Consider the following 13,876-nt stretch of genomic DNA (forward strand, 5'->3'; position numbering starts at 1 on the left):
AGTTGGGACATCCATATTCAGCCTACAGGCCCATAGTATCTAGCAGATTTTTCCATGAATTAAGAAATTCCAAAGACAGTTCCACTTATATTGGCAGTTTGTCAGTCACATTTTTTTTTTGTCCTGGCACAAACACCAGCTCTCCTCCTACAAATTGGTGCACCAACGTGCTCAACTAAATCAACATAAAACCTTAGAGGGCTTAGAAGGGAATACTATATGCTAAAAGACAAAGTTTAACTGCATTTGGAGGGGGGATTAGGCTCTGCTTGCTGGCATCATTTTGCAGCTCCTTTAAAGGAGGTCTTCTTGATTCAGTGATAGAAAAAAAAAATCCATGCTGCTTCAAAATAGCTGCTTCCTGGGCCTTGCTGTAGCATGAACTCTGGCTCTTTCAGTAAGCCAGGCATTTAAATGGGGTTTGTGATATTTTTTCCTTTTTTTTTTTTAAATTAAACTTATTGTGAGCAGAGAGTTACAACCTGCATAATGCCAACACAGACATGCTGTGACCTTACCCTGGATCTGGGACTGAGAGAATGGCTCTCAGAGGCAATGCATGGATCTCCACCATGTTGAACTGGGCAGAGCCAAAAGACAAAGCAACCTTAGTAATAGTCAAGCCATCTAACAATTTAGTCCTGATCAGAAAAGGATTATAGATATACAATACAGACAAATTCAGATCGAAAATACATCTAAATGAGTCACAGTGTTGGATAAATATATATAGGCTTGGAAGAGAGAAGAAAAAGAATATAGAGAGTTATAAAAAGAAGTAAATCATCTAAAAAATAGAACAAAATCTTTAAAGAGACAGAGTACAGACAGTCATAGATTAAAAGGAGTAAAGAAAAATAAGCTATGTAAAGATGGAAAATACACAGTCTGATTATGAAAATTATTGTGTTTTCTTTGAATGTTTTGACTGTGAATGATCTAAATGCAGAGAGACATCTCATTTTATGGGCTGCTAAGCTAAACCAACATATATGCTTTAAAAGTTTCTTGACTTTAAAAGTTGGATCTAAGGATATGTTGCTTTGGAAAAGGGGTTCTGCATTTTTTTCTACATAAGATGAGAGCCTGTATATTTCTTCCAGACTAATGTGGTTTGATGGACAAAGACCCCTCAGTTAGACTCTGTGAACACTCCCAAAAATATTTTGCCCCAAAAAGTGTTCGAAACAGTTTGGAGAGAACTATGCCCAAATTCCCAGATATTGTTTATAAATATTTGTTTACATTTAAAGGGGGATATGCTATATATATGTATAATTTGCATTGTTGTGGATCTTGATATATTCATACAAATTTTAGGTCAATTTTGTTATGTGTGCTTTTCTGATTTTGATTAATGTATTGTGTTTGTCTACCTCATTAAAAATGTAATGTATAATTAAGAAATATAAGTTAATAGATAATCATCTATAATAGTCAAACTTGTAGTCAGCTTGGATATGATATATATATATATGTATACATATATGTGTATATATATATCAGTTAGATAGGTATTCTTCAAATCTTTAAAAGACTAACAGAATATGGCATTTAAAATGTTCTAATAACTTAGGACTTTTCATGACAATGAGACACACCTACTCCTGAGAGAACCAATTAATTCAAGTGAAGGTTGGGAATTGAAGAGGCTCCTTATGAAGTTGGTTAGCCATTTGGGCAAGAAACTGTTCTTACCTAGACTGCTTAATGGTATGCTCTGTGAACTGGACATGCAAGACCCACAGAGAAATGACTGCTGAACTTGGCTAGAGGTGGGAAAATCCTTTGGGGGTTCCTGTTTCATAAAAGAGCCTACAGACATTCTGCAGGACACAAATAAAAGCAACTGATGGCCTTGCCAATACAAGGCAGAATAGATCTTCAAATTTCCTACGTTATGGAAAAGTATGCTGAACACTATGAGCCTGTGGGCTGAAGATTGGATGCCCCCAAAATACAGAAGAACTTTGGGTGACTGTCCAGGCAACAAGATGTCTCTATCATTTCTCGAGGTTTGGAAGTTACTTATGATGCATTTCCTACTTATTTAGATAAAATTATATCCTTCTGAATTTTTTGATGGAGATGAAGAATAAATGATTATAGCTATAGTTTTCCTTAGATAAAACATAAAGTATATATAAATATAACTGTAATTCTTGCTTGAGGTGTTTTTTTATATGTAATTTTTCTGTGTTAATGTTAAAACCTTTCTTTTACAATTGAGTAATAAAGAAACTATCGTTGCATATGGTAGGGTAAAGGAGTAGAGCTAGGTGGATGAAACTAAACTGAATGCTGGTAGAAGGAAGGCAAAATTAAGAGACACCATGTAACCCCACCAGAGACAGACACTCAGGATAGAACTTTTCCCAGTAAGCCACAGCCACGTGGTAATACACAGATCAATGGAGATGGGCTAGCTTAGGATATAAGAGTTAGCTAAAAATACATTGGCTATTGGCTAACCAGTATTGCAAATAATATGGTTTCTGTGTGATTATTTTGGGACTGAGCAGCCAGGAACAAACTAATGGCCTCCTACAAAACATCCCTGTTCTTGACTATTCATTTTCTTCAAGTTCTCCTCCCAGCTCCTTTCCCTTCCACCCACCCTTTTACCCCTGCCCCCATGCTCCCAATTTTCTCAGGAAATCTTTTCTGTTTCTGTGTCTTCACTGTGGATTGGACAACAAAACTGACAATGGGATCATGTCTTCTTTCTAGCAATAGATTGTATCCTGATATGAATCAATAGGAAGATATCAATATTTTCTGATCACCTCAGTTTTGTATAGAGCCTTGAAGTTCTATTTTATGTACAGTGTGACTGAGGTTTGCAGAATCATTATTCCCCTGAAACTGTATCACATCCTGGCTATTTATTCTGGCCGATATTGAGAATTTTTCTTTCCATCAGTAAGTATTGATTCTAATATCCCTCACAAGCACTATTTTTATATCTAAGAAAATGGAGTCAATATGTTATAAAGATGATGAGCGAGCAAATATCAGCCAATAGTAAGTTGTTATTGATGTATCTAATTATAAACTCTGACAGTAATAAATATATATGCATTTTTATGGCTATCAAATGGTCTGTTATTTAAAACTTGATATTTACAAAGACTGATAAATTCTATAACTGAATATTTAAAATAAATGTAGTTGAATGAAAGTCGATGGCCAGAGGAAGGGATCTCATAATATATATCTCACTGCTATCACATACAAATTTTTACACTCTCCACTATATTGAGTAACAACAAAACAAACTGATGGCTAGAAAGATGATAGATGCTTTGGAAAAAGTCATTTAGACATAAAATATTGATGAATTTAATAACAAGAGCCAGAAAAAGAGCATATATGTTGGCGGAGGCTGCTCTGACTTGAAATAACCACACAGAAACAATATTCTTTGCAATACGGTTCAGCCAATAGCTTAAACATATTCCCAGCTAGCTCCTAAATCCCAAAATAGCCCATTTCTATGAATCTGTGCATCACCACTTGGCAGTGGCTTACAAGGTAAAGTTCCATTCAGTGTCTAGTGTCTTTCTCTGGTGGGGCTACATGGCTTTTCTCTGACTCCACCTTCTCTCTCTCTCTCTCTCTCTCTCTCTCTCTCTCTCTCTCTCTCTCTCTCTCTCTCTCTCTGTGTGTGTGTGTGTGTGTGTATTCCAGCCTGGTAATTTTCTGTTAAGCCTTTGGTCAAAAGCAGTTTCTTTATTAACCAATGACAATAGAATATATTACAGCATACAGAGGGGAATTTCATATCACATATTTAATAACACACAAAAGAACTAAATTACCTCATCTTCTATTGGAAAAACCTAAGGGTCTATCAGCTCTATTGTACAGAATAGAATTGTGTATGTTTTGAGATAATCTCAAAGTGTGACTCTGCAGATAAGAGGTTGAATCAATTTTACAAATACATGAAAATTTAATATAGTGTGCTATACCATTATTGATAATAGAAAATATTGAAACAAACCTGAATTCATCATCACAGGAGATATCTAATTGGATAATCTGTAATGATTTTATGTAGAGGAATGTGAACAAATGGCAAAATTAAGTTCTTGATTGTGGATTAATCTCTAAGATATTTTGTTAGTTTTACAAAACAGAAAGTAAAAGTATACATAATTAGTTATAATTAAGAAAAATGCAGTACAAAAATATTTCTTGCATAATAAAGACTTAATATTCTTTATACTGAATTAAGGAAGAAGAAATATAAAGGAAAGTATATTTCCTAAATTATCATTTTAAAAGTTTCATTTTTATTTATACCCTAATATAAATTTTAGAAATCTGAGCTCAGTCTTTAAAAAAAATAGAAACATACAATGAAATAAAAGTAAAATGAGCCTAGTAATCAATCAGGAAGTTAACATAAAAATAAGATAATAAAACTTATATTGTACCTTTCAACAAATCCCATCTCTGTCACCTATACTCTCCAGAAAGGTGTTATCAAAAAGATGGGAAATACAGTGTTAATAATCATAACTTTAAAAGTCACTTGGAAGTACTACAATATACTACAAGTTAATAAATGAATTATTATTATTAAAGGGATATCAATGTTAAAGAAAACAATTACAGAATCAATAGCATATGAACTATTACAATATTGTATTTGGATAAGAAATACTGATATAACTTTGGGTTTTAAAACTATGCAAATAAGAATTTCAGGTAGAAAATTCAATGCATAAAGAAATAAAAAGTTACCAGGTGGTGACAGTACACACCTTTCATCTAAACACTCAGGAGGCAGAGCCAGACAGATCTCTGTAAGTTTGAGGGCAGCTGGTCTACAAGAGCTAGTTCTAGGACAGGCTTCAAAAAAAGCTACAGAGAAACCCTGTCTCGAACGACCCCCCCCAAAAAAAAGAAATAAAAAGTTTTATTTCACATTCAGTAACAGTAATAGTAATAATGGTAATAATAACAAAACCATTATACAAACTACAAATCAATGACTCATCTAATATTAATCAGAGATTTCAGGTTACCAGGCAAACTACCATTTGGAATTTTCAAGTGATAGGAAATATGGGGAGTCTTAACTAATTATTACTGACCTATGCTGAAATGGGCTGAAGCCATGGCCTGGTAAGGACAGCCAAGAGATACTTTTAATAATACCTGGAGAATAATCTGCTAAATGAACCACAGTCATAGGGTGGCACAAATGTCTGGGGGTTTTACCTTCTCAAATTTAATGAGATTGTGATGATGAGAAATCATGCGAAGAAGGAACAAATCCTATCCAATCCTACTTCTGAGGTGCCTGAAATAATCATACTTACAACATAAATAGTGATGTTGCTGCTGTCAGATGAGGTAAGAGAGCAAAACAGACTACCAATAGAGTAAGTACAAAACTTTAGTTTGGGAAACTTTAGGCTAGATATCTAGTGTATAAATTTCCCTCTACAAACACTAGGCTCAATATGTACAATCTGTACATTCAGGAGTCTATTAAGATGGAAAATCTCATGATGACTCTATTTCACAAGGACATGGTGTATGGGAAAATGAAATTGAACAAATGTAGTATGAGTTTTCTCTAGGTTTATAAAGATTTCTTTGATACTATATTTGTGTGCACATGATACTAATCATTTATCATAATGCTTAAAAATATTTTCAAGTGTTTAGAATTTTCAGTGATTTCAGAATATAATGCAAAATGTGATATAAAAAATGAATTTCATTTATTTATTTTTTTTTGTTGAAAAAATTTCCTCCTCCTCCCCACCTCTCATTTCCCTCCCCCTCCTCCCACTCCTCTCCCCCTCCTCCCACTCCTCTCCCCCTCCCGCCACTACTCTCCCCCGCTCCCCAAACCTCTCCGCCTCCCCCTACTCCATTCCCCCTCCCTCTCGAGTCTGAAGAGCAGTCCAGATTCCCTGCCCCATGGTAAGTCCAAGGCCCCCCCCCCCTCCATCCAGGTCCAGGAAGGTGAGCATCCAAACAGGCTAGGCTCCCACAAAGCCACTTCATGTATTAGGATCAAAACCTAGTGCCATTGTCCTTGGCTTCTCATCAGCCTTCATTGTTCACCATGTTCAGAGAGTCTGGTTTTATCCCATGCTTATTCATTCCCAGTCCAGCTGGCCTTGGTGAGCTCCCAATAGATCAGTTCCACAGTCACAGTGGGTGAGTGCACCCCTCGCGGTCCTGACTTTCTTGCTCATGTTCTCCCTACTTCTGCTCCTCATTTGGACCTTGGGAGCTCATTCGGCTGCTCCAATGTGGGTCTCTGTCTCTATCTCAATCCATTGCCAGATAAAGGTTCTAAGGAGGTATGCAAGATATTCATTAGTATGGCTATAGGATAGGGCTATTTCAGGTTCCCTCTCCTCAGTTGCCCAAGGTACTAGCTGGGGACATCTCCCTGGACACCTGCGAGCCCCTCTAGAGTCAAGTCTCTTGCCAACCCTAAGATGGCTCCCTTAATTAGGATATAACTTCCCTGCTCCCATATCTACCCTTCCTTTATTCCAACCATCCCATTCTGCCAAGCTCCCCGCATCGTCCCCTTCTCACTTTTCTCACCCAATTTCCCCTTACCACCATCCCACCCAACCCGCAAGTTCCCATTTTTGCCCGACAATCTTGTCTACTTCCTTGAATTTTGCAAGCAAATGGATGGAAATAGAAAACACTATCCTGAGTGAGGTAACCCAGACCAAAAGATGAACATGGGATGTACTCACTCATAATTGGTTTCTAGCCATAAATAAAGGACATTGAGCCTATAATTTGTGATCCTAGAGAAGCTAAATAAGAAGGTGAACCCAAAGAAAAACATATAGTCATCCGCCTGGATATGGGAAGTAAAAAATTAAATTTTGTGACAAATGTATGAGACATCATGGGTAGAATAGTGACAGACAAATGCCGAGTCTATAAAATTAAGGAAACATAAACTAGAAAACCACAGAATTAGGCTGATTAAGTGCCTAGCAGATATAGGTGATGGGAAAAAATGTCTAAGGATCTAAGTTTAATCTTTGGCTCCCACATGGTGCAAAGAGAGAAATGACTAAAGTAACTACATGTCCTGATACACACACACACACACACACACACACACACACACACACACACACACACAGTAATTATCCCTTGATGTGTGAGTTATTTAAATATTTCTCTATGACATCTATAGGTTTCTAAATAGGAATTTTGTCCTCTAATAGGGAAAACTATGCAAATCACTCCTAAATTCATGGACATCTGAGGAACATTAAGTAACCGTATTGCCCAGATCTTGGTTTCTAACTCCAACCTGAAATATAAGGAATGAAGAGCTCTATATACATGGGTATGATTATACAAAAAAAAAAAACACAGAATTTACTATAGTGTCAGAAAGCAAAAGGTATATAAAAGACAACACAATGTGAAGCAAAACAAAAATCAGGAATTCATGGTAAAACATTAAAAACCTAATTTCATATTTTAAGTCTGAATAGGGAGTAAGTATGCATGATGGTAAGCAGAAATAAATTAATAAATGAAACAAGTAGAAATACAATCCTCACAGCAATAAACTATCCCAGCCAATTTATTTAAATACTCTGTCATCAAGGAAAGTATAATTCCATCCACATTTTTTTTTGTAAAAAATGTGGAAAGGCCCTATAAGGTAATGAGGGTCAATAGTCAGGTGTATTTGAATATACATACATGTGATGGAATGTCTCAGTGTGGTCCTTTCTTATCTAGATGCCTTTAAATAGATCCATATCCTCAGAATCATCATAGGAAATAATCAAACTATGTTCTATTCCATTAGATGATTGTTCTTTAAGAAACTTTCTACAAAACAGCTGAACTCTCCATGATTTTGAAGACCATTGATAATAAAAGCTCTCGAGGAAACATTGATAACACAAAGGACCTTTGAATATAATAACCAAATGGAATATAGAACAAAAAATAAATATTGAATAAAAGAAAAAAAGAAATAAATGGAATTTACTTAATCACATTTTAATCTGATTGGCATGAGTATATTTTACTGATATTATATATTATATTACTATATTATATATAATATAAATTGTAATGTAAGTTGGAACTAGAATGTTCTGGTCTGCCTCAGCTGTCAACTTGACATAGCAGAGTCATGTGAAGGAGAAAAAAAGTGAGATATTTTCCAGATCAGATTGTTCTGTGGCAATGTCTGTGAAAGATTGGATTGATGATTAATGTGGAAAGATCAGTCCCACTAAGGGCAGTTCCATACCTAGACATGTGAGCCTAGCCTATACAAGAATCTAGCTGACTAAGAGTCAGTGAACACAGCAATTATAAATATTCCTTCACAATTTGTGCTTCAGTTCTTTCTTAGAGACCCTGTGCCAACTTGCCTATGATGGTTTATGACCTAAAACTGTAAGGTAAATTAAAACTGTTCAACCCCTAAGTTGCTTAAGTCAGAGGGTTTTACTGGAAGAACAAAAGAAAAACCAATACTTAGTTTATTAAAACTTCATGTACTCTGCAACACTTTAACTTTGCAAAACTCTTGTATAAAATCTTACATGTTTTAATCTCTCCACTGACCATTTCCAAAAACAATAGCAGACTGGTAACAAGTGGGATTCTGAAGACATAGCTACCACTAGGCAATAAAGAGAATTTTTGCCATGAATATATGGGTAAATTTAGTGGCTATTTTGAAGCTCATTCTTTCTTGGTAGGTATCTTTTAAAGCAGAAAAAGAACTCGTAATCCTAATTCTGGTAGAATATTTTTTCATTTATTTTTGATATTATAATACAACAATGGTGTGGGAGATTCTTCTGTTTTGGTGTTGCTTTCATTGGTTAAGGATCAAAATCTGCCTTGGCATTTTGATAGGGCAGAAGTTAGGTAGCCATGGAAAAACAGAACTGAATGCTGGGAGGAAGAGTCAAGGAGAAGCCATGGATCCTCTGCCTGAGATGGATCCTGGTTAGAATTTTTCCCAGTAAGCCACTGCCACATGACGATATACAGATTAAGAGAATTGCATTAAATTAAGATGTAAAAATTAGCCAATAAGAAAATAGAGCCAATGGACCAAGCAGTGTTTTCATGAATACAATTTCTGTGTGGTTATTTCAGGGCTAAGCTAGCTGGGCAGAAAGGATGAACAAGCTGGCCTCTCCTTGAAACAAAATAACATAATTTCTTTTTCCCCTTCTTGTCCCATGACCCTCCCTTATACCCTTCCTTGTTCTCTTTCAAATTCATCTCATACTTTTTAAATTAATTGCTTTTACATGTATATATGTATATGAATATGCAAAATTATTCCTAAACATAGCCTGGCTAGTGTGTATAATGTTACTTGTGTGTATGTTTTTAGGGGGGCCATTCATTATTAAATAACCAGTTGATGTACTTTTCCCTTTGGGAAAAAGATATTTCCCCCTCTCAGGATTTATTACTAGATGAGGTTCTTTTTTTAGGTTTCCAGGACTTTTCTCCATCCAAAAATATCCATTGTTGTTGTCCTTGTTGAGCTCATGTTTAGAGAGTCAGGTTGATGACACTTTATGAATATAGCTTCTGACATTAGTAAGAGATTCCATCTCACAGAAACATCATTGGTCCCCTGACTCTCCCAATATGTATGTTCCATTATCTGCCCTGCTCCCCAAGCCTTAGGTGAGGAATTAGTTTTATAAGTGTAAAAACCTTTAATATAAGTTCCTCAAAGTCTGCATTTTGATTTGTTATGATTTTCCATAATGGTCTCATTAAATTGGAAAGGGATGTGGCCTTGATAATGAGTGAGGTCACATCCAGCTGTCACTATTAAAAGTATTTAGATTGTAAGTAGGGAATATGTTGGTTTACTAAAGTAACTTTTTTTAGGTTCTCTTCTAAGATCTATGACTTTACTACCCTTAAGTAGTTGGCTAGGTATGAACTTTAAGGTTTTCATGCCATGTTGTTCATTGTTGTGGTTCATAGGTATCTTACTTATATGGGATGATTACTGGCTCTTCCCTTTGAAAGTTTGCATGGTACCTTCTGATCATGGCACTTAGTCCTCAAAAGAAGTAATTCAAGTTTTCTCTGTACAGTTTTCTATAGGCTCTAATTAGTAAATGTAATGTGTCTTTAGCAATAAAGACTTGATTTCTACCTATGTGTGGCAACCAATGACAATATCAATAGCCTTTATATTTTTTGAAAATCTTATATAAACATGACCAACAATTCACAAAAGGGTTTCTTGTGAAATATCATGCCTGATGAAATTTCGCTAAAATAAGATATGTACATTTACATATTACTACCACAAAACCAGACATTTAGACCAAGGGAACTTATATTAAAGGTTTTTATTTTAGCTATTCAATACTATAATTCCTTATGACTTTTTAAGATGCCATTACTTTTGCTTTAATCTTCCCACTTTCTGAATTTGCCTACCTCCATATTTCCTAAAGAGCTACTGCTTTTCAATTTCCCTAAGTAGGTCACTTACTCGCTGATATTTATTTTCTTATTGCTCCCTAATTTCCCTTTCCTTATACTGGCAATAGTTTGTCTTAACATTCCTGTTCTCTGCAGCTACTGCTGTGGAATAATCCTTTTGTACACTGAAAAGATTTGTCATTCTATAGGTTCAATAAAATGCCGATTTGCCAGTAGCCAGGACAGAAGTATAGGAGGGCAACCAGACTAAGAATTCTGGTAAGAGGAAAGGCAGAGAGACACAGTCACCAGCCAGATTGAGAGGAAGCAAGACAAGAATGCCTCACTGAGAAAAGGTACCAAGCCACATGGCTAAATATAGACAAGTATTATGGGTTAACTTAAGATGTAAGAGCCAGTTAGTAATAAGTCTGAACTAAAAGGTCAAACAGTTTATAATTAATATACAACAAATTAGTGCACCAACATGGTCAACTAAATCCACTTAAAACCTGAGAGGGCTTAGAAAGGATTCTAAATACTAAAAACAAAGTTTAGCCACATTTTTTCCCAAATGAATTTTGTTTGCTGATGGCATATTATAGGTCCTTTATGAGAGATCTTTCTGATTCAGCAGTAGCAGAAAAAAAGCTGCACAGTTTTGAAACCCTAGCTTTCAGGGTAGTGTTAATCAGCATGAACACTGGCTCTTTTAGGGGGCCTAGTATTTATTTGGGGTTTGTGGGAAGCATGCTGAAAGTTACTTTGTGGCAACATGGGCCAACTGGTTATCAGAGTTGAGGTGGTGAGAATGGCTCCTATACAGCAGTCTCCGAGGCAGTGGTTGGACTTCTACCATGTTGGACTGGTTGTAGCAAGCAGACAGGGCTGTATTTCCCCTAGCATTGCTGTTGCTTAGGTTTTTAAGAAACACTCCACATTTTAAGAAGCTCTGTGTGTTTCTTTGGGACTGAATGGCTGCAGGACCAGATGGGACAGAAACTTCTGTCTACAAGTTGGTCTAAGATACGTAGTCACATGTGAAGACTTGGGCTAGAATACCATAGATGAGAGAGAATGTGCAATATTTGTCATTCTTTGTCTCAAGTACTTCATTTAATATGCTTTTATAGTTCTTTCCATTTACTTCCAAATTAATGGTTTCATTTTGTTTACAATTGAATACTATTTCATACGGTATGTGTACTACAATTACATTATTTAGTCCTTGATTAAAAAACCTTTAGTTTGTTCATTTCCTAGCCATTGTAAATAGAGCATCAATGAACATGACTGAACAAGAATATGTGGACTAGGTTGAGGAATGATTTGGGCATATACCAACATGTTATACAGACATTTATTTTTAGCACTTCACAAGTATATACACCAATTTTCATTGTGACTGCACCCATTTATAAACTCATGAAGAGTGAATGAGTGTTTGATTTTCCTTGAAACTCTTCTAGCATTTGCTTTTTTTGTTTTGTTTATATTTGCCATTTTGATTGAGATAAGATGAAATCTCAAAGTTATTTTGATTTGTATTTCATTGACTACTTGCGATGGGACAATGAACAATTTTTGATATATTTCTTTACCACATTTTGTCTTTTGAAATTTTCAGTGCATATCTCAGACTGATTTATCAAATGGATGATTTTTTTCATTTTCATTGCTGTCGTCTTTTCTCTTTTAAATTCTTTATATGTTCTGGATATACAATTTTTGTCAGTTGTATAGGTGGAAAAGTTTCTTTCTCCTTTAACCAGCTGATTTTGTTGATGGAAAACTACAGCTCTCACTTTTAAAAGAATAAGCAATAGTTTGTTTTAAAGCCATATTCAGTGACAATGGCCAAGAAATATAGAATTATGTTCCTTTAAATTCCATGTTTTGGTGTGGATGTCTTCCAAAAAAGTATTATAGTTTAAAGAATGGAAAAAAATCATAGTAAGGCAAGTTGAATGTATATTGGTGGGTTGATCAATGCCAGCTACATTGAGATGGGGAAGCTTTTTTATAAGTTCAAGATGCTATCTGATAATGTTCTTAGCATTTATATTGGCAGAAACCAGATGTCTGATTTATTAGTAGAATATTTTTATTTTTTATCAAAAAATGTTAGCTCAGAAATGGAAGAAAGAGAGAAGGAATGATTATTATGCAGGTCCAAGATAGGTAATTAACTTCAGGACCTGCAACATTCCAATCTCTCTACAGTACTGAAATTTTAATCACCCAATCAGACCTTGTCAATACATCATCTTATCAAAAGTTTTCATTCACAGTTCTTCTTTGCTGTGCAGAAACTATGGTTCATAATGTCCTACTTGATAATTGTTGACCTTAATTCATAGGCCAATAAGATCTTATTAAAAAATCCCTTTCCTGTACCTGTAAGATGTATATTCCCAGCTACATATTCTACTAGGTATTTCAGTGCTTCATATTTCAAATTTAGCTATATGATTAATTTGAATGTGTGTGTGTGTGGTGTGTTTACGTGTGTCTATGTGTGTTTATGTGTATGTGTGTATAGGGCATGAGTGTATTATAAATACATTTCTAATTCCAGTCTTATATATGGGAATATCAAGTTTTCCAAGGAAAATCTCATGATGGTATATTTTCTCCAGAATATTTTTGGTATCTTTATCAAGTATTAAGCGGCAAAAGGTTTGTGAATTAGTTGTTTGGGTCTTTAAATTTGTTTCATTGGTCTGCATGTTTGATTCTGTGTTACTATGACATCATTTTTATTATAATGACACTATCATATTATCTAAAATAATAATGCTACCAGCATTGTTCTTTTTGCTTAGTATTGTTTTAAATATTCAGGATATTGTATGGTCCAAATGAATTTTAGGATAGTTTATTTTCTATTTTTGTGAATAATTAGATGGGCATTTTTATTGGGATTGTACTGTAATGTAAAGAGATTTAGGTGAATTGGTCATTTTCACAAAAATAATTATATCATATATTAGCATCAGATGTATTGATTTTCTAGCACCTTTCTCTATTTCTTTTGGAACTTTACAGTTTTCAATATTGAGATACTTCACTTCTTTAGAATTGGGTTAATTCTTTTTTTTTTTCCCTTTTGATTTTGTTTTTGTTGTACGAAACAGAATTTCTCTGTAGCTTTGGGGCCTGTCTTAGAACTAGCTCTTGTAGATGAGGCTGGCCTCAAACTCAGTAATCTGCCTCCCTCTTCCTCCTGAGTCCTGGGATTAAAGTCATGCACCACCACATTTCATTTTAAGGATATTGTAAATGTGAATTTGATCATGATCTCTGAATATTTGCTTCTGGTGTACAGAAAAGCTATTGATTTGTACAAGTGGACTTTGCATCCTGTGACATTGTTGAATTTTCTTTTGTTTTTAGAAGTCTCCTGGTTGGTTTTTTAGCAACT

The sequence above is a fragment of the Microtus pennsylvanicus genome, chromosome 13 (genome assembly GCF_037038515.1).
Source record: "Microtus pennsylvanicus isolate mMicPen1 chromosome 13, mMicPen1.hap1, whole genome shotgun sequence".
Classification (NCBI taxonomy): domain Eukaryota; kingdom Metazoa; phylum Chordata; class Mammalia; order Rodentia; family Cricetidae; genus Microtus; species Microtus pennsylvanicus.